Source organism: Elephas maximus, chromosome 4 (assembly GCF_024166365.1).
Source record: "Elephas maximus indicus isolate mEleMax1 chromosome 4, mEleMax1 primary haplotype, whole genome shotgun sequence".
NCBI lineage: Eukaryota > Metazoa > Chordata > Mammalia > Proboscidea > Elephantidae > Elephas > Elephas maximus.
In genome coordinates, this window is record NC_064822.1 from 163,321,665 (window position 1) to 163,344,516 (window position 22,852).

Consider the following 22,852-nt stretch of genomic DNA (forward strand, 5'->3'; position numbering starts at 1 on the left):
TTCTGGGGGATAACCCAGTAGAACCCATGTTTTATAAAAAAGTTAATGTGTTTCTCAATCAGAATATCTAAGAAATTGAGTTCCTTCAAATATACAACTAAGATCTTTTTCTTCCTTTATTTGCTTCACAATATTAATATGACAAAAATAAACATTCATGATTGCCAAAGCAGACTTGTTATTGTGGCATTAGCTCAATGGAGGAGTCGATGCATAGGGATTCAATTTCACTCATATCAGTGCCCCATATACTTCAATTTGTTTCTCAGGGAAGGGGCTTGGTTATTTATTCCAGGTAAACTGGGCTTCTTGTGTTGCCACAGCATCACTCAAGCTCCTGATTCCAAGGCCAGCAACCTAATGGGGCCTCATTTGTTCCTAGGCGTATCAGAAGACATAAAACTGATTCAAATCTAAGGAGATAGGTAGAAGCTCAAAAGCTCTGTCATCACGTTCATTGCATATATATCTCTTCTGAGAGTGAGTGTTCTGAAAACTTGGTTTCAGGGCTTTGAACTGGTTCATTCCGGTTTGAATCCCTGCTGAGGATTTGCATTTCCACCCCAGATATACTGAATCAGAATCTACATTTTCACAGGATCCCCAGGTGATTCTTATATATAATACGTTTTGAGAACTACTGTTCTACTAGTGGTTCTCTAGATTGGTCCCTAACCAGCAGCATTAGCATAGCCTGGGAACTTGTTAGAAATGAAAATCCTCAGTGGGAACTGGAACCAAAACAAACTGGTTAGAAGCCCTGCTTGGTCTGCATCTCACTTGTAATGACTATCTCTCTTTAAAAATTTTCAAACAGGACAACACAGGAAAGGCAACATGGTTTTAGATGCAAATATGATTTCAAGGCCTCTCTTCTCTGTCTCATGCTCGTGTATCTTAGGTGGGTCTGGGGGTCTCTTCATGAATATACGTGTTATCCCAGGACAGAGTTCTTCCATAAAAGCCTTTGTGTTTTGCACAAGGCTTCTTTGATTCCCACTCTCATCCTTGTAGGAAATAAACTCAAAATAATAAAACAAGCAAAAAAGAGTAAACTGTTCTGAAACTATCCACCACACACAGCTTGTTTTCCATGACTGCTGAAGGAAGGGAAGTAACAGCATCGGCTCTAAATCTGTACATTTAGTAGTGGGGCCCCTGCCTGTACATCTGTGATATACTGGTAATCTCCACTTACTGTCAAGGCTGCAGCAATATTTATTTTTCCTTAATTGGAACCCCACTGATTCCCTGTGGGACTTCCTCCCCTTGGCAAGGCAATATATCCATAAAGACTTAGAGCACAGCCACCGTGGACTATTGTAATATTATAGCCAGAAATATCAACACTGGGATCAAAATTAAACCAACACCTAGGCTAATGGAATTTCTAGACTGCCTTTCAATATTATTAGGAACTCACCTTTTTTTTTTTTTTCCGGTGTTTATCTTCAGACTTAAAGCAATGTCAGCACAACCTCAAATTGAATAAGCTTTATCACGATATTTCCTCCTCTGTCTTCAGTCTTCATTTCATTACTTCAAGAAGTGAGGGGACTGACTGATAAAATTACAGACTGTCTACATAAGGGACAAGTCAACTAACACAAGAGGTTTTGGCAGTCTATTTAGACATGTTATTGTTTTATTGTATCTTTTCTTTCTAGGTGAATGAATATAAAATCGGCTTTATAAAAATGCCTGGAAAGTCTTTAATTGTATTAAAACTAAATTAATTAGAACGATATTAACAAATACATTTCCTTTATTTTAACTTTTGTGTTGTCTGAACAGGATCCGTTACCTTAGATATCAGAGAGCGTCTTCCTTGTCTTCATTTATGGTTGCAGCATTTGCATTTGCTTTTTCCTTGCGCTATTTTTATTTTCTCATTGGAGTTCATGAAAACTTAATCACTAACCCTCTAATTTTCCAGAAAAAAAAAAAAAAAGTTGATTTATTGAACTGGCTGAAGAAAAAGAAGATCAATCTGACATTGTAGGTTAATAGTAGGGAACAAAACACATTCATAATTAGAAGAGAAAGGGACTTTCCTTGTTCATTCCAGTTTATAATAAAAAAGCCCCTCGCCGAAGTGCCTTAGAAAATAATGCATTCAGACTGAGTCGAATTACCGCCTAGCAGATTCTATTTATCTGTAGCTTAAAAAGCAGCTGCGTTTTTGTAAAAAGCAATGAATGTGGCAGTCCTACTTAAAGGTAGAAGAAAAAGGACACCCCTTGTTTTGTAATAAGGGGATTTTCAATTTAAAAGAGAGAGCGAGCCTGTTGTGTGAAGTACGGTTATTACATTCACTGTATTCTATCTCACCCACCAGGAGGCTAATAATGAAGGGGCCAGGGAAGGAGGCCAGTGCTATGAGGGTTATCTCACAGCCTCAGATGCTGGATAAGTCGAGGGAGGCAGAATCGCTTTTGGATGACATTCAGAAAGGCCAGAGTGATTATTTGGAAGAGAAAAGCCTGCCTATTCTTTCCAAGGTAAACAGTTCGTTTCATCTGTCAGCTGCATGTTTCATTATAAAATATGCTTATATAAAGAGATCCATAAAGTTTGCCTTTGAAAAAAATCATTTTAGGTGCGTGAATATCCCCCTGACCCTGCCCATCCAATGATGAATTATTCGAAATCTGCCTTAGACAAAGGATGCGCTCCGAGCCCCACCACACCTAAAGCCGCGCTTTGAAGGATCTGCCAAGCTCACTTTTAATCATGAGAAAGAAATTACCCACATGGAGTCAGCAGAAAATGAGAAAGTAGAGCTCGTGCTGCGAATAATTCCAGCAAGTGCCAAGGGGCTAGTTGAGGAATGGCTTCACGAGGTGAATATCTTTAGCTTGTAGTTAGGGTTTGGTTACCGTGTAATCATTTTCTCTTTTAGGAGCGATGACTATGCTAAAGTATGTTACCTAACTACAGAGTGCTCAAGGCATTTGTCAGGATGTGGACAGATTTAATATCAGTCTCGTCCTTGTTGTTATTTACTATGACTAATTTTACATTTGCAAATATGTAACAATCAATTTGAGTGGTGAGGCTCTCTCTGAGCCAGCGACTATTCATAGCTGTCTGTATTTGTGTGTATCCCTTGTGCGTGCACGTCCGGTAATTTCTGTCTCTGTGTATGTATGTGCCCTCGTTCTTGTCTCTCTGTTGTGAACCCAGGTTGGGAGGCTTGGCCAGCCAATGGGACCTCAGATGTGGGCTGAGACTTTCATTTGATTTTTGGACCAGGAAAAGGAGAATATATCATGTCATGATTAACGGTCAATCTAAATTTTCCATTCGTAGCAAAGGAGGAGGAGGGGGAGATGAGCCCAGAGACAAGACTAACCTTTTCCCTTTGGGAAGAGCATGATTCAAATTAAACATCACTTTCAGTGTGAAATGAGCTTGAAGGCCTCTCTCTCTTTTTTTTTTTTTTCTTTGATGCCTGGTTTAACTCCTCCACGGCTGCTTTTTCAGCGAGTATCTCTTCCACCCCAGCTCTGTGCCTGTGTTATTCCCAGTAAGCCATAGTTCCTCTTCCTTTGTTTCATTTTTCTAAAGACCAAGTCCAAGAAAAGAATTTTTTTCTATTCCTAAAACCTCGTTACTCACAAGAGAAGATTCTCCATAAAACATGTGACTTCTCTGTGTCCCAAACTAATTTCTCCTACAAAAATAAATAAATAAAAGCCGTTCTTTATTTAAGGATAATTTTGCCAGGGAGGAGGGAAAGAAAAAGCAAGGGACCCTTTGGAAAGGCATCTGTGAGTGCCCCGGCTCTGTGCCAGTTCCTCCTGGCCCAGTGAGCCACAGAGGAAGAACGGCAGCAAAGACCCCCAGGTTCTCTGTTGGGCCTCTAGTTTCCCACATCACTGAGTCACAGGATCGCCATGCCAACCTGCAGCAATTTGGGCTTCAAGCAAACGTGTGACTGGACACTTTGAAGCTACCGTTCAGTACTGGTCAAAAGGACTTCAGGCCCAAACTTGTAGAGAGAATCCGCTGTCCAAGACAATGCTAAACTGCTTTCCTGTTTCTACACAGCCTGGTACCACCCTTAAGCATCAGGAGGATTTGATGTGTGATTGATTCTCTTCCTGGAGTTTGGTGACTGTGGGGAAAAGGGAAACTATTGAAAAGATTAAGAAACAGGGTTATTTTTCCAATGTAATTTCGAAGAGAAAATGTTAGGGCTCTTATATTCCTTCCCTAAAGAAGGGAGAGGTGTGGGAGGGGAGGGGAGACAGCTGGGTGCAGCATGGTGAGGGAGGTGAGCCATTGAAGCTGAGGTCTGGTAGGAGGCGAGGCAGCTGGAGGTGGGGGTAGAGGTGGGGTTGGGGAGGTGGAAGGGAGAGGCAGATGAGCAGCTGTGTTTATTTTGATACATATCATTTAACCGTCACCTAAAAACAAGTTGGAGAGGTTTGGGAGTGCATTAATCTGGACCCAATTAGCGTGTCTTTCTCCTTCAAAAGTGCAACCTGAGATTAATGAATATAAACTAGAGTTTCAGATGCAGCGCTTAAATCATTTGCATGTTTCATGCATGATAATTGAATTTGTGTATGCACTTCCTTTCATTTAACTATTTCCAGTCTCCCTCTTGCAAGTTCCATAAACCAAGATTTCATTATAGTTTAGTAACCTTTGGAAACCCTGGTGCGCAGTGGTTAAGAGCTATGGCTGCTAACCGAAAGGTTGGGAGTTCAAATCCACCAGGTGCTCATTGGAAACCCTATGGGGCAGTTCTACCCTGTCCTATAGGGTCTCTATGAGTCAGAATCCACTCGATCGCAATGGGTTTGGTTTTTTTGGTAGTCCCTGGAGAAGGACATCATGCGTGGTAGAGGGTCCCCGAAAAAAGGAAGGCACTCAATGAGATGGATTGACACAGTGGTTGCAACAATGGGCTCAAACATAACAATTGTGAGGATGGCACAGGACTGGGCAGTGTTGCGTTCCGTTGTACATAGGGTTGCTATGAGTTGGAACTGACCCCACAGCACCTAACAATAACAGGTTTTACTCCTAATGAGAAACTCAAGTTCCTGTTTCTTTAATTTGAATTTGAATACTACTTTTTTTTTTTTTTTAAGGAGAGGGCAGTGGTTAATAGTGTGGGATACTGCTTCAAGAATTGGTAAATGTGTATCCCAAGTTTATTTTTGAAAAACTAGAAAAGCCAGGGAATTTATGACATTGAGTTTTCAGAGATCCTGGAGGATTGGGTTTTAGTGTGGCCAGTTATAAGCGTATTAATAATACCAAGAGCTATGTAACTTTAATTCAGCATTAAGAATGTTCTTGGGCTCCAGGCCTGAGTTGTTTATGTTATTGAAGGATCTCAGTGCAGTATTGTTTCTGGCATAGATATTTGCTTCTGTAGATGGGGATGAGGGATGGAGTTAGGCTCTATGAAGGCAAGTACAGTGAGCAGTTAGCACTTGTCGTCCCTTAGTTTGCTGTAGGTTTTCTTTCTTTTGTGTTACTAATGTGCAGAAGGTTTAATGCTTACACAGTACAAGCAGGTGCTAAGGGTCCCCCCTCCGCTCTACCTGCCCCGAAATAAAAAGTTTAAAAGTTGGCAGTGGGAATGTAAGAAAGCTTCCTGGGTAAAAGTAAAGAGAAAGCAAGAGGCTTGAACGTTTCCCTTGGTTTCAGTGATTTGTCTGTCTCCTGTCTTTCCTTATGTGTTTCCAAGTTCAATGTTAAAGTGATGAGCTTTTTTCCAGGAATTCTCCCCAGTGTCCTTTGTTTTTGGTGAATTCAATGGTTGAGTGTTGCTGAGTGTCTACTGGTCTTGTTTCCTGATCCTTGTAGCTGAGAATGTCGTTGAAGGATAAAATCTTGCTAATTTGTGATGTCACAGTTTAAGTGTGCTTCCTGTCACTTATGTGTAGTTTAAAATGTTCCTCAATGTAGCATGAAATGATTGGTTAGTTTTGAAATGGTTGTGAAGTCGTGTGAAGAAAATAAGTTTTGCATCCGACCAAGATAAATTCACTCTAGTGCTTTATGGCTTTTTATTCCTATGTGATAGTAATAAAGTCTCATGTAGGGATGGAAGCCATGAAATACATTGTGAAAAATCATCAACTAAGAAGGGGCCATCAGTATAGAAAACGTTAGCGTGTGGAGCTGTAAATGTGATGGAGAAATGATTTAGTGCATATCTCGGCTACATGCTTGGTGTGTCTTTGAGTTTCTTTACTCTTAGGTTTTCACAGATAAGGAATCTAGGTCACAAGAGTTGATTCATCTTTGTAATCATTGACTGACATGCACATTTCTGTGTATCATACATTTTTCTCTGTTTTCTATTAATGAATATGTTCTAGGGAAACTATTCACTGTCCACCAGTCTGGTAGGCAGCATTCAGTCCTCCTATGCCTTCTTTCTCCAACTGGTGTTGTCTTTCTTGTGAAACAAAGAAGAAGTAGACAAATCAGAATTGCCCTCTTGGAATTGTGGTCCAGATTGTTCTACTCCCAAGCTCCAAAAAGGTATATGTTGGGTGGGCAAGATCCACAACTCCTCAGCTCCATAAATCCATTAAGGGTAGTTTTCCAATTAAGGATGTGGTATAGTAGAGAAACACCTGGGTATTGGAGGTAAGAAGGGCTGTAGAGTAGAATTGTGTTCTAATTTTGCTGCCGCTTAAATTATATGACCTGGGGCAATCCATTTAAACTCTGTGAGCTTCTTCCTTTATCTTTCAAATGGGGTTAAGTAATACCTACTTTGCAGGGCTGTTATGTGGATTCAATGAGGTAATGTGTACAGTGCTTAACAAAGTATTTAGCTTGTATTAAAAAAAACAAACAAACATGAAATATTAGTTTTTCTCCTTTTCTCCCTCTCTTTCTTTCTCTCCCCTTCCTTCAGATGTTAGTTTAAAAATTCTTGGATCCAAGCAGCACCTTTGAGAGAGAAAAGACTTCATCAAGAATATTCCATGTGTGGCTTAAATGCCTAGGTTGGACCAGTAGTCTGTTTTATTTTTTTACTTGAACTGTTTTAATGTTTGCTCCTGACCTATGTTCATTTTAATGTTTTCTGTATATTTCATCTTTGCTTGAAGTGTGTCAACATTGACTACTGACCTATATTTGTTTTTACTGTTTTTCTGTATTTTTTCAATGAAATTTCTAATAAAAATTATTTCTGTTATCTTTTGCCTCACCGTTTTCTATATACAATGCGCTTTTAGCCAGTGAGCTGAAAATGTCTGGGTTGTCCCAGTAAGGTTAAAAAAACCAAAAAAAACCATTGCTGTCACATAGATTCCGACGCAAGGTAAAGGATGCCTTGTCCTTAGAACCCGCCCAGCATTTCTCACCTGCATTTGCCTATCAATGTGCTTGGGGGAATTCATCAATTTAGTTGTAACTTTGATGCTAGTTTAACTTTTAAATATGTAGAAATTATATTTTGACTACCACTCAGATCTGTAGAAGATTTGTGATAAGGAAAGGACTTTGCAAATACACAAATGAGGAAACTTAGAAATACACTTAATCTGTAATTTTTTTAATCAAAAACACAGTGAAAATCCATGACAGCGCATTTCTATCTAAAGTTCTTTAATTAAAATTGAATTTGTCCTTTAAACCCCATGTTTACTTCTGTATCCCCAGTTCATGTGAATAAATAAATGGGAAAAGAAGGGGGAAGGAGGGAGAGAGATAGAGAAAGGAATGGGGAAGGGATGGAAATAAAGAAGTAAAAGGCCATATCACCATAAGAAAAACATTGTACGCTTAGGAAAATAGGGCAAACATATGTACACAGTTCAAGGTCTACTGAAAGAGTAAGGAGACGTTTAAGTCTGCAATAGAGTAAATGTTACTAGGCCATTCATGATAAAAATGTAATATGTGTGGCATAGACAAAAATTACTACTAAGAGAGTGGGGACAGCTCACTAGAATCAGGGACAGATCCATGTCAGGATATAGAACTTCAGCCAAATTTCCATAGGCGTGAGTCAAAGGATTTGAAAATTAATTTGTCAGGGAATTCCTGAAAGGTGAAAGTGAATGGTTCTTGGAAACTTATCCAATACACAAAGTATTCAAATTACCCTGCAGAACATATTTACTTCTAAATATCTTCACAAGTTCCATTAGTAGCAGATAATAGGTTTTAATGGACACACTTTAGATTAATTAATTACTGCTGCATCTCAGTGGGCTGCAATTAGCCATTACCCACGTGGGGTAGGATGAGTCGAAGCTGCCAGCATGCCTGCGGTTCCAAGGATGGCCATGCATTTGCCCAGTTTTACCCCTCCCTTCATTTTGCATGTCTATATTTAAACTCCAATATTTGCTATAACTCTGAGGCTCAGCATCTCCCAACAACACTGAGTTACTGAATCTGTTCACCAGGCACTGGCCTTTTCAGGCTTATTGGTTGGCAATAAATAATATCACTGCATATTCCTATATAAAGTACATATAAATGTCTTGTCCAGTGGAGCAGAATGTTGTAATAAAAAGTGACTTCACTCAATAAGTGAATGGGTAAATCTCTAACCTTAACAGTGGACTTGGCATAAGCAGGAGAGACAAGCATCAGAAAAGAGTCAGAATAGAGATATGGGGCAGAACAGGTTTTCTAACTTTGTTTCACTCCCATGTCCTCATCAGAGGTTTCACTAACATTATCTTAATCGATGAGTTTGAACAGCTTAAGAAAAACCACACATACACTACATATTCAGATCCCCAAATGACACTACGAAACTGTGAGGCCTCCTAAGAAGGTTAAATAAAGCGTTCAGAACTTTCTTCTCATTGTTTGGATGGTACCAGGCACTCTGACTCAGTGGTACAAATATCAAAGCTTGACACTTTTAGTCACCAGTTGGGTCTTGCGTACATGCTGAGTTGAATTTGCACAGACGGGAATGGGCTCATGCCGGCCCATATACTCTCTCTTGCCTATCTTAATCACCAAAGTTACTCTCATCTGCACCTGCGGCAAGACTGAAGGAGCAGTTCAACCTGCAGCTCTGGATCAGAGAGGGTTCTACACTGGAGAGCAAAGTCCGAAACTTCGAGGTGCACCAAATAAGAGGGTCAAATAATCATGCCTTCTCACCATCTCGGCCATGAGCTTCATGTTTGCAATCGCTAAATCAATTCTCAGAATCAGACTTCCCAAGGGTATCTGCTTTAGAAACGGCTACCCCCAACCTGTTCTTATAGACTAGAATACCCTTGGATTTGAGACGCCGGTGGTCCAAAAGCAGAGTGGGATGGGATTTGGGAAAGTTTCTCATGATTCTACATGGCTTTTCTCAAGACCCCTAGACATGTTAAATCCAGAGATGGGGCCATTGATGCCAGGCCTTTTTTGCCTCTCCTTTCACCTTTAGTACTTATCAAGAAGAATGTAAAATCAATTGGTCAGCTAATAATATTAGCCCTTCTGATTCATTCTTTTCTTCCATTAATTTTTCCTCTTTCATGTATTTAATTGAGGATTTGAAAAAAATTTTCTAGGCAAGAGGTGAAAAATATTCTGGGAGTATGTTTAGCATGAAAAAGCTGGGGATATGCAAGCAACTTATTGGCAGCCCAAAGTTAGGTTACACAACGAGGACTCAAATAATGTTGATGACTTACCAGCAAAACTAGTTGCCATTGAGTCGATTGTGGCTCAATGTGTCAGAGTATAGATTGTGCTCTGCAGGGTTTGCGATGGCTGATTTTTCAGAAGTAGATTCCCAGACCTTTCTTCCAAGATGCCTCTTGGTGGACTCAAATCTCCAGCCTTTCAGTTAGCAGCCAAGCCATATTAACCATTTACACCACTCAGGGACTCTACTGATGACTTAATTGTTTGCCGTTTAAGTTCAAAGTCCTTACAGTGACCCACAAGGCCCTCCCCCATCTCTGCAACCTCATTTCCTGCTGCTCTCCCCCTAGTACATTCCACTCCAAGCTCACTGACTTTGTAATATTCCAGAAATATGCCAAACTGGCTTCTGCTTCAGCATCTTTGCACTTGCTATTCCCTCTACCTGGGGTACTCTTCTTGTATATCCACGTGTCTCACTCTCTGAGTGCCCCAAGCCTCTGCTCAAAAGTCCCGTTATCAGTGAGGCCTGCCATGACAATCCTCTATAAACTAAGCCCCTTCCTCCTCAGGATTCCCTACCGCCCTACTCTGAGTCGTTTCTCTCTGTAGCGTTTTCATTATCTGATACGCTATATATTTTAACCTGTTTGTCTGTCTCTCCTCAGTAGAACATAAGCTTCAGGAGGACAGGGGGTGGATCTGTCTTTGTTCACTGCCTTATCCCTAAGGCCTAGAATTTTATTTGCACATAGTAGACACCCAAGTATTTGTTAACTTAATACAGATCTGGGAGCTTCTGGCATTTATGTGTCAAGATCTGATATATCATAACCACAAAGAATCTCTTGTACTTCCTCACCACATGAATTAACCATTACCTTCTTGCAGAACATACAGCTTTCCTTTCCTGTGGTGTGCATCTTTATCTATTTTTATCCTGATTTCTATTTTTCTTAGGATAGATTTTTAGTAGTGGAATTATTGAATTGGAAGTTGTTGGGCATTTTTTTGTGGCTCTTCATATCTATTGCCAAATTGCTTTCCCCTGTACCAGTAGTCCACACTCCTCTAGTTGTTAGTTGCTGTCAAGTCAGTTCTAACTCATGGCAATCCCAAGTGTGCAGAGTAGAACTGCACTTCATAGGGTTTTCCAGGCTGTGACCTTTCAGAAGCAGATCACCAGGCCTTACTTCTGGGGCATCTCCGGGTGGGTCTGACTGCTGAAAATTCAATTGATAGTCCAGTACTTAATCCTTTGTGCTACCCAGGGACTCCACACTCCTAGCAGAAAGTAAATAGTTCATCTTAAATTCTAGTTAGAAAATATTGGCTTGACTTTTTCATCATTATTATGTTGATCTCTGTGGAATTCACCAGATTCCCTTGCTATTTGGTTTATTTTGTTTTATTACTTCTGGAAGTGTCTGTCAAATTTTGGTATTTTCATTTACTTTGTCAACTTCAGCTGTAGATACCTAGAATGCAAGGAATTAGTTTAGAAATGGAAAAAACCTAGAAATTTCCCTATTCTACATGTGAGGAAACTGAGTTCCAAGATTACGCTTGTGATTACTGTCAAGGTTAAGAGGGAGGAACTCAGGACTTCTGCCTCCTGAGTTAGCATCTCCAGATATTTGAAAACTAAAACCTGTTGCTGTCCAGTAGATTCCGACTTATGGTGACACACTGCGTATGTCAGAGTAGAGCTGTGCTCCATAGGGTTTTCAATTGCTGGTTTTTCAGAAGTAGATTGCCAGGCCTTTCTTCCAAGGCACCTCTGGATGGATTCAAACCTCCAGCCTTTCAGTTAACAGCCAATCATATTAACCATTTGTGTCAACCAGGGACTCCATTTGAAAACTAGAAATCAGCTAAATTACTTATAGGCATTATATCTCTAAAGAAAATATAAGAGCCCAGGTAAGATAAACAAATGGCCCAAATTGACAGAACTCCAAAGGGAACTAACGAGAGAATTTAATAGCTGTTCACTATAATTGTATGAGGTGGATGTAGCATGAGAGTGTACCTATTTGTTTCAGCTGCACAAATTTATTTTAAATTCTGCAGCAGAAAGACGTGAGGCACACCTGAAAGGAACCAGACTTTGCACAAATAAAAAAGATTTTGCAAATTTTATTTTCACTTTTAATACATATTTCTTGGTTACAGTCTATTCCTCTCCAGATTACAGAAAGAACTTTTAGCTCTTCCCTCAGTGTCTTAGTCATCTACTGCTGCTATAACAGCAATACCACAAGTGGATGGCTTTAACACAGAGAAGTTTATTCTCTCACAGCCCGGTAGGCTAGCAGTCCAAATTTGGGGTGCCTCCAGGGGAAGCCTTTCTCTCTCTGTCGGCTCTGGAGGAAGGTCCTCGTCATCAGTCTTCCCTTGATCTGGGAGCATCTCAGCGCAGGAACCTCAGGTCCAAAGGACGTGCTCTGCTCCCAGCACTGCTTTCTTGGTGGTATAAGGTCCCCCTGTCTCTCTGCTCGCTTCTGTCTTTTCTATTTCAAAGATGCTATCTAATCTCGTAGACCTCATCAATATAACTGTCACTAATCCATTTTATTACATCGTAGTGATGCGATTTATAACACATAGGGAAATCACAGCAGAAGATAAAATGGTAGACAATCATGCAAGGGAATCATGACCTAGCCAAGTTCACAGATATTGTGGGGGGACACAATTCAATCCATGACACTCAGTTTTAGCAAATCCAAATATTTAAAAGCCAGCTGGGCTCCCAGCATCTGTCAGTAGTTACAGACTCTCAAGTCTAGAAAATAACCTTTCCTTACAAGGTTTATGGCCTCACTACCTCTCACTCTCATTTCCATGTTGTCTTCCTTTCCAAGATGCATAGGAAGTAAGAAAACAGTAATTCATTGAGAACGTGTTAGGAGCTATGCCCTTTATGTAACTATTTTGATTAATCTTCTCAACAGCCTCACCAGGAAGGCATTGTCCTCCTTTTTTTTTTTTTTTTTAAGATTTGGAAATGGAGGTTCCAAAAGGTTGTGACACACTGGATCCATTTCACAGTATTCTTATCCTATGTCTGATGTCAGTCCTCAACCTCAAGTATGGCTCATACTAGACGTGCCAGCTATCAAGCTTTTGTTTCTGAGCGTCAAATCCACCTTCTATGCTTTGTACATGACAATACAATAATATTCCTTCGCTTTCTACTTGTCAGATGTTTAAGCTCAAAGGGCAAGTGCCCAACACCACCACTCCATGCCATATACCCTCCACCCCTTTCTTTATTGCCTCTAAGAGTTGAGCTTGCCCAGGAAAGGGAGGAATTGTGGCCCTCTCCCCCTCCACTTATTTCTGTCTGTTCTTGCCAGCCTTTTGCCATAATTCTTGTTAAAGGTCAGAAGGGTTCTGGGAGAGACAGGGCTGGCCCTATCAGGGCAAAGGCCCTCTGAGTACAGAGCACTAAGCTTCCTGCCTCCCATGAGGGGTCCCAAGTATTAAGGGGTCCCTGGATCTCTGCGGAGGTTTTCCAGATCTTGCCTACCACCTGGTGTAGAAAGTGCAGTTAAGGAAGGCCTGCATCATAGCTCTACTAGGGCATGTGACATCATGAATTAAAGAAATTTGAAGAGTCAATATTTCAAGGAGACTTACTCATTCTTTTGCAATCCATGGAAGCTTTTGATACAGAACACTGAGCACATTATCTGGTGAAGTCTGGTGAACAGGACAGTGGAACTCCAGTCAAGAGGTCCAACTCTGCCCCTGGCTAGACGTGTGGCCATAAAATATCACTTACTCTCTTGAAGCCCAGGTTTCTCATCTGTAATCTGTGAAAAATTTCCATCCTACCCATTTTGGGTTGATCTGAGGCTTGGCTCAAAACAGGGTATATCTTTAGAGTTGTTGTAAGGGTGAAATGAATTATTGCTTAAAATAGTATTTGGAACATACTAAATGTCATACGAGTGTAAGCTAACATTATTATGATTATAATCTCTGTCTCTATTTTCTTACCTCCTACTTGCTCTGTATTCACTCTAATTTGCCTTATAACCCATGACTCATATCCGCAAGCAGCTCCAGCTGAGGTCACCGATAAATTCCACAAAGCTAAATCTAATGAACTATTTCAGTCTTCATTTAACTGACTTCTCCACAGCAATCTAAACTGTTGACCAGTCTCTTAAAAAAAAAAAAAAAAAAAAAACTTTGTTTCTATGACACAACAATCTTTTATTTTTCTTTTTACCTCTCTGGCTACAGCTCCACTTCTTTTACAGGATTTTTCACTTCTGCCCAAATATTTAATATGAAGTTACTCAAGATTAGGGCCTGGGCATTTTCCTCTTCTCTTCCTAGGAAAACCCCTCTAGACCTATGGCTTCAATAACTTCTTCCCTGATCTCTTTTATGAGTTCTAAATCAGCACATCCAACTGTCTTCTAGACATCTCCGCTATGGTGTTTCAAAGATGTATCACTTGCAATATGTTCAAAACCAAGCTAGGAAACTTCTACTCTAAACCTGGGCTTCTTCCACAGCTTCTCATCTCAGCAGGTTATACTAGTTGTGTAAAGTAGAAATCTTGGAGTAATCCTTGATATGTTTCTTTTCCCATTTTCACTATAATCTAAGTTATCTTGATTTTTGTCTCTTACATATCTCTTAAGTCCATCCACTTCTCTCTGTCCTCACTGCCACTACAGGTTCAATATAGCCCAGACTACTCAATACTCTATAACATGGCGTTCCTACTCTGCTTCCTACCTTCCCTAGGGCTCCTGTCTCATAGTGCAGCCAGAGATCACTCTTTAAATTTAACTCTCATATGTCAACGTCCTCTCCTTCTCAAAACTCTTTAATAGTTTTCCAGTGTTGTTAGGGTTAAGGCCAGAGTCACCAGTGTGACCAGCAAGGTGCTATATGACCAGCCTTCTCTGTAACACCCTCCCTATTGTTCTGTGCTCTCTGTTTATCTTAGGCGTGCATCAGTTCCTCAAACATGTTTGCACCCTCCCACCTCTTTATACTCATGGCTCCCTCCCACTGGAAGGTTCTCCAAAACCCACCTCTCTATCTCCCTCTTTCCTGTTAAGGTCTATTCAATCTTCAGACTTTACTCTTCCTACACGCCACCTCCCCAGGTTTTCAGTCCAGGTCAGCTTTATCTATTACATGTTCCCATCAGAGTGCACAATATTTTTTCAGGCATTTGACTAAGTTTGTAATAAATTTTTCATTTGTATGACTAATTAATGTCTCCCCAGCTATAAATTATGCTTCATCAAATCAGGAACTGTTTGTGATCTTGCCCCTATTTTTCTCCAGCACTTACCAGACCACCTGGCACATAGAAGGAACTCAACGTTTGTTGGATGAATGAATGATTTTTCCACCCTGCATTAAGTTATCAGAAGATTTCGTATTTCTTTTCTAAAGTCTCAAATCCCCTTTAAAGTTTGATCACACCACGTAATGATCCTAAGAAACAGATTTGAAGATTATAATTGAATATTTAGCTAACACATAGCAAGAATTCCGTTTCAGCAGATGTGGTCTTCATAAAAAAGTGAGATTAATTAAAGCAGAAGTTGAAAGAAGTTGTGTAAACATCCTCAGATAAAATATACAAGATTCTAACAGGAGCATAGCTGTAATTAATTAGAAATCTAAATTGCTTTTTTATATCAACAAAGTTGTAGGAAAATGAATCATTAAATAATTGCTATTGTGACATAGGCTTCATGCTATAGTTGAAGTACTTCACACAGCTGTAACCTCAAACTACCTTGAGTTTTGCCACATTCTTTAATTTTCTGATTGATTAAATGGATTATTTGACATTTTGGCAGAGCATAGAAATCGCTAAATAACAAAGACTTCTTTCATTCCTCATTATTTGCTCTCTTTGAGTTTAATGCAGGTTCTTTAGAAACGAAGGTATGATGTTTCCTTTTCTGTAATTTTATTTCAGTTTTGTATTTTCACTGATAATAGTAGCAGTGCCTACATAAAAATTTCACATTATTAACTCAGTTACCATTCCCTCTAATTAAAATAATGCAAAATAAGACATGAACTTCTTATCACATTTAGACTTTTATATTCCTGTCATTCATACAGAGGATGGCACATTTTTATAATCATGTCTTTGGAACAGAAAATTAAAAAAAAAAGTATTGATGATGGAGAATTTCTTCAGTTTTAGCTGCCAACGTGCCCTTCAGGAAACTAGATATTTCAAGGTGTCCAGTTAAATGATGGCTTGGACAGTGTTCACATTGACTAGACTGGCCAGGGGAAGGTGTTGTGGTTTCAAGCTCATTTTCTCTATCTATTCAATATGTGTAATGTTGTCTATTTGTATATTGTCCCTCATTTACAGACCTTTGTTTACTTCCTTTATCCAATCTTTGATTTGCTTAAAGTTCCTTAGGGTAGTCCCTCTAATCAGATTCTCATTCCTACTCAAGAAGAGAGTGTATTTGTTATGGGGCTGATTGACTAGAAAGGTGATCCCCAAGAAGCCTTCACTGAGTTCCTACTAAGTGATAGGAACTTCACTAGACATGAGAAATAGACACTTAAAACACACTGACTTCTCTTTAGCACAAGATACTCAGACTCAGCCGGGGAAAATAATCATGATGTAAGATAGGTAGATAGATAAATGGAAAGATAGATCAATTGATAAATAGATAATAGATGCCATCAAGTAGACTCCGACTCATAGCAACCTCATGTACAGCAAAACGAAACATTGCCCAGTCCTGTGTTATCCTTGTGACCACCGAAATGTTCAAGTTCATCATTGTGGCTAGTGTGCCAATTCATATCCCTGAGGGCCTCCCTCACCCTCATTGGCCGTCTACTTCACCAAACATAATGGCTTCCTCTTATGACTGATCTCTCCTTATGACATGGTCAAAGCAAGCAAGTCAGGAAATGTTCTGTTGTGATCCATAAGGTTTTCACTGGCTAATTTTCAGAAGTGGGCCCCTAGGCATGTTTTTTCCTAGTCTGTCTTAATCTGGAAGCTCCATTGAATTCTGTCCACCATGGGTGATCCTGCCGATATTTGAAATACTGGTAGCTTAGCCTCCAGCATCACAGCAACATGCAAGCTACCACAGTATGACAAACTGACAGATCAGTGATGATAATGTACTGTAATAACTGCTATATTTGAAGATTCGTCCATCCTCTACCTAGACTTGGAAAGGAGGAAAGGCTTGTCAAGGAAAGGAGCATCTCAGCTGAAATTTGAAGGATACGTCGGTGGAATCCCAGTGAAGAGGGGTGGAGGGGGAATGTAGAGTGTTGACAACGAAGAAGCAGCATATGTTAAAGCTTGGAAACATCATCAACCACAGCAAGATTCAAGATACGTAATCACTCAATAAGTCACAAGCTGAGGCTATAGAAAAGGTAGCTAAAAAAGAGATTTAAGTAGATACCTGAAAGGTGCGTCAAAAAAGGAGTCATATTTTATCTTGTATGCAATAGAGAACTACTTAACATTCAGAGAAAGGAAGGCTGTGATCAGCTTTGCTTTTCAGGAAAATCTCTCCAGCTCTAGGGTGTAAGGAAAAGATAAGATGGGGGCCGGAAGACCCATTTGGAGGCTGAGACAGTAATCCACAAGATAATTTATCAGGACCTGAACTATTGTGGTAGCAATGGAGATGGAGATGGAGATAACAGGGGATGGATGAGAAAGTTGTTAAGAAGGAATACTGGGTAAGAGTTTGCAACCAATGGACCACAGGCAGAGAAGGAATAGGCAGGGATGAGGGCAATGCTTAGGCTTCATTGGGGTCTTGCGTGGATGACATTCCAGAAGATAATGCATGCTTCCTGTTGCCTGGACAAATTCCTGGAACCCGGATCTTTTAAGAAGAAGAGAGCTATAGAATTTCTCAACTAGGTAAGAGATTAGAGATTATGGCCTTTTTCCTCCATAGGAAGTCTTCAGTTAGGTGGCCCTTTATGTCCTTATCCCCACCACCACCCCCCTTGGATTTCTGTCTGTTATGACACGTATCAGACTGTGTTATAATTGTATCTTGACATAACCATTTTCCCCACCAGACTGTGAACACCTTCAGAGCAGTGATTTTGTCTTAGGAATCATTTCCCAGACGTTCACAAACTTAGCAAAGTACTCAACATTCATAGGGCCTGCTACCTGTTGGTTACTGATTAACTGTATGCTCAGCACTTCACAAAGTGCCTGGAATATGGGAGCTCTTCAATGATTGATGAATTGAATTCAGACAAGCATATAATTCAGTTAGCTACTATTCAAATTTTTTCACCCTGAGGTGAAAAAATCTCAAGGTATAAATTCGTCACAGACAGATTGTCTAGCCTAGCCTTGCTACTCATGAGGTGGTCTGAGAAGGAGCAGCATAAGTATTACCTGGGAACTTATTAGTAATGCAGAATCTCAGCCCTCTCCCCAGACCTGATGGATCAGAATCTGCATTGTAAGAGTCCTAGACGATGTGTGTCCTTGGTAGCATTTGAGAGACCCTGCTCTTGAGAGTCAGTCTGAAGTGCCTTTCCACAGATGAGTATTGTACAAATGGTGATACCCCAGTATTCCCTGATTACTCCACACTGTGCTCCCATATCCAGTCTAAGCTGAACCTTCTTCTTAACTCGTTGTCTCCACTAAACTCTAATCACAAAGGGTCAAGTTTTTATTCTGTCTCGCTTTATCAATCTCTCACCGTTTGGGCCAGGCCACATTTTGGTAGTACCCTATATATAAAGCAATAATGTCTGCTATTTTTCCAGCATAGTATAGGGTTACTATGAATCGAAATCGACTGGAAAGCACTCAACAAGTGGTTCACTGTTGTAGTTTGTAATTAGTTCAACCTGGGTTTAAATTCTGACTGTATCTCTGCCCAATGAGATGTACAGCCACTTTATTTCATTCTCTGAACAACTATTTTCTCATCTGTAATATGGAGGTAATAATAGTACCTGCCTCACACCCATAAACTCATTGTCACCTAGTCCATTGCAACTCATAACAACCCTATAGACAGAGTAGAGTTGTCCCATAGGGTTTCCAAGCCTGTAATCTTTATAGAAGCAGACTGCCATATCTCCTGTGGAGCCTCTGGTGGTTTCCATCCACTTTCAGTTAGCAGTCGATTGCTTTAACCACTGCACCACCAGAGCTCCTGTCACAGGGAATAAATGAGGTATTAAGCGCCTAATTCAGTAATTGACACACAGAGCTCACTAACTTATTGGCATATGACTCCATTTATGGAAATCCTTTTAAACTTTTCACCATTTATTTAATAACACTTGTCAAAGATCTAGGATCTATCAAGCCTCACAGAACAGAGAATACAAAGATGCATACCCCAGACCTAGTAAAGGAGATAAAATAACAAGTAGGCAAATAACTATTAAAAAGGAAGCATCTACTACTAAGTGCCACAGGTATGGTTTGCTGCTATAGGTCAGTGGTTCCCAACATGGTTTTTATAAAATATGTATTCCAAACCACATGTCCAGAAATTTTTATTCACTTATTCTGAGGTGGGGCTTAGGCAGCTGATATTTTTTTAAGTACACCTCAGGTGATTCTAAGGTACAGGTTTCAGAACCACCAAACCAAACCAAACCAAACCCATTGCCATCGAGTCGATTACAACTCATAGCAACCCTATAGGACAGTGTAGAACAGCCCCATATGGTTTCCAAGGAGTGCCTGGTGAATTTGAACTGCCAACCATTTGGTTAGCAGCTGAACTCTTAACCCCTGTACCACCAGGCTTTCTTCCATCTTACAGATGTAAGAAATCCAGTTAAGAAGTAATTAAAATAATTACTTTCACCTGAGTTTTTTGGAGAAAGATTCTTGAAAGAGGTGTATTTTTAAAACTTAATTATGCATATTTTTACTGTAGAAAAAAAAAGGTTAAGTTTTTTTTTGATAAAAAGGCAAAAACTAACCCCAAGCCACATTTTTCTCTTAAAGCTCTGAATTCATTTCTATGTATTTTCCTCCCTTTCTTTGTCCATATAGATATATATTTGTCACTCTAAAGCAGTATTGTTCAATAAAAATATGATGCAAGTCCCAAGCACAAGCCACAAATATAATTTTTAATTTTCCAAGATCCATGTCATAAAAAGTAAAAGATACAGGTAAAAGTAACTTAGTAATATATTTTATTTAACCCAATGTATCCAAAATATCATTTCAATATAAAAATATTAACGAGATATAATACATTTTTTCACCTACTAAATCTTTAACACCCCACGTGTATTTCACTTTTATAACACATTGCTGTCCAGTCAATTCTGACTCATAGTAACCCTATAGGACAGAGTGGAACTGCCCTAGAGGGTTTCCAAAGAGCAGCTTGTGGATTCGAACTGCCAACCTTTTGGTTAGGAGCTGCAGCTCCTAACCACTGCTCAGAGCCACATGCGGTAGATGGTTACTATACTGGATAGCACAGTTCTAAAAGGTATGATTTATATAAGAGAAGCTATTCCATATCTTATATGAATCTGTTAGAACTGTGTTGTCCAACATAGTAACCATCAGCCACATGTGGCTCTTGAGCACTTGAAATGTGGTATAAGATATAGAAAGGCTTCAGAACCCCGGGGGTGCAGTGGTCAAGATCTTGGCTGCTAATCAAAAGGTCAGCAGTTCAAATCCACCGCCAATCCCTGGAAACCCTGTGGGCAGTTCTACTCTGTCCTGTTGGGTTGCTATGCTTTGGAATCGATTCAATGGCAGTGGGTTTTGTATGGAAGGGCTTCAGGGACAAACAATATATTTTAATTATTCTTATTTTATTGTTCATGTAGAAATCTGGCAGAAGACATCTCACAAAGATAGAGTCAAACCATAGTATATATCTCCTTGAATACTTGGTTAAGGAATTTGGATTTTACTTAATGGCCATGGGAAAATGTTGCCAATTTTGAGTAAGAATATTAGTAAAGCTGAGGTAAGTTAGATGAATTGGAAGAAAGGACAGTTGAAGGTGAAGAAACCAATTAGAAGTCCAGGGGAGAGGTAATTATGGCATGGATTACAGCCAAGTCTGGGAAAATGGAAAGGAAAGAACAAATAGGTAACATTCACCAAGACATAGTGATTGGTTTTATTTGGGATGGAGTAGAGAAGCAATAGTCAAAGATGACTCTGGCAGATGGGAAAGTCAAGTGGAAGACATGGTCTGGATGTATAGGAGTGATTCTGTTCAGTTCTGGTCATGCTGACTTTGAGAGCTAAGCAAGATTACCTTCTGATCCAAATGTTTAGCCAGCAATTGAACATGGGCTTGAACTTTACCTAGAGTGAAAGCTGCAGGCAAAAAAGAGAGTAGAGAACATAAAATGATTCGTAAGGGGTACGAAACCTGACTTTCAATACCTAAAGAGCTGACATTTGGGAAAATGGGCACAGTTTGCCAATTCTCCTTCATAAAGCAAAAGAGTACTAGTCGAGAAAGTTATAGGGGGGCAGAATTTAGATGAATATGAAAATAAATGATCTAATAGGTAGAGTAGTCCATACAGGAAACAGTTGTTTTCAAATCTAGTAAATTGCTTGGCTCTTTTTTTAGAGCAAACATTTAGAAATTTAAAAAAGTATAAAATTAGACAGGCCCATAAAACAAAATGAGACAAAATGCACACACCAGCCCAGGGACAAGGACAAGAAGGCAGAAGGAGACAGGAAAGCTGGTAATGGGGAACCCAAGGTTGAGAACGGGAGAGTGTTGACATGTCATGGACGTGGCAACCAATGTCACAAAACCATATGTGTATTAATAGTTTAACGAGAAACTAATTTGCCCTATAAACCATCAAAAGTACAATTAAAAAAATGTATAATACAGACCAGATGTCTTTCTTCTTTTCTAACCAGATTTCACAGCATTTCTCTAAGAGCCAGTTAAACTCTAATCTTAAACACAAAGCTTGAGTAGACTGATAACCTTTATAAAACTCCCATATTCATAAGTTGCTCAGTTTCATACCCATTTGTCATGTAACCACTGGCAGACAGGTTTCATTGGCTTACCTGGGTTCACCTTTTCTCTGCTTGCTCTCTAAGTCTTTCTAAGTCTTTCTAAGAGAGATGTAATTTTTACCAAAGATTTCTGTTTTCCAGCCAGGGACTCCATCTTCCCTTGGCTTTCTTCTCTCTTACCAAGGTGAATGATTAAGATGGCATGCATATTTTTTTTCTAATTTTATCGTGTTTTAGGTTAAAGTTCACAGCGCAAGTTAGTTTTTCCTTAAAAAATTTATATACAAATTGTTTTGTGACATTGGTTGCAAATCTCCGCAAAGTGTCAGCACTCTTCCCCTTTCCCTTTCCCTTTCCACCCTGGGTTCTCCATGTCCATTCCTCCAGTTTTTCTGTCCCTTCCTGCTTTCTCATCTTTGCTTTTGGGCAGATGTTGCCCATTTGGTCTTTTATACTTGTTTAAACTAAGAAGCATATTCCTTATGTGTGTTACCGTTTGTTTTATAGACCTGTCTAATCTTTGGTTGAAAGGTGGACTTTGGGAGTTGCTCCAGTTCTGAGTTAGCAGGGTGTCTGGGGGTCATAATTTGGGGGTTCCTCCAGTCTTTGTCAGACCTGTAAGTCTGGTCTTTTTTTGTGAATTTAAATTTTGTTCTACATTTTTTTTCCTGCTCTGTCTAGGACTCTCTGTTGTGTTTCTCATCAGAGTGGTTGGTGGTAGTAGCTGCGCACCATCTAGTTCTGGGCTCAGGCTGGTGGAGGCTTTGGTTCATGTGGTCCATTAGTCCTTTGGACTAATATTTTCCTTGTGACTTTGGTTTTCTTCATTCTCCTTTGCTCTGAATGTGATGGGACCAATAAATGTATCTTAGGTGGTTGCTCCCAAGCTTTTAAGACCTCAGATGCTAATAACCAGAGTAAGATGTAAAACATTTTCTTTATGAACTATGCTATGCCAATTGACCAAGATGTCCCATGAGACCCTGGTCCACAGCCTTCAGCCCAATTAGCTCAGCCCCTCAAGGTGTTTGGATGAGTCTAGGAAGCTTCTATGGCTTTGCCTTGGTCAAGTTGTAGCGACTTTCCCTGTATTGTGTGTTAGCTTTCCCTTCACCAAAGTTAAATTGTCTAATATTTAGTTAGTGATTTCTCCTCCCCGTACCTTGCCTCCCTCATAGCCATCAAAGATTGTTTTTCTCTGTTTGTAAACATTTTCTTGAGTTTTTATAATAGTGG

General features: G+C 39.8%; 1 long non-coding RNA gene across 22 annotated transcripts in view; it reads left to right on the plus strand.

Moving 5' to 3' along the window:
* Positions 1-22,852, plus strand: part of LOC126075907 (uncharacterized) — a 319,320-nt gene that overhangs the window by 177,492 nt on the left and 118,976 nt on the right. For 6 of the 22 annotated variants that reach the window (XR_007517338.1, XR_007517337.1, XR_007517334.1 and 3 more), the window contains 3 exons: positions 2,339-2,501; positions 2,600-2,843; positions 6,348-7,150. This is a non-coding gene — a long non-coding RNA (uncharacterized LOC126075907). Of the gene's footprint in view, positions 1-2,338; positions 2,502-2,599; positions 2,844-6,347; positions 7,153-22,852 lie in introns of those variants that run through there. The other 16 variants (XR_007517330.1, XR_007517335.1, XR_007517328.1 and 13 more) reach the window with 9 other exon arrangements.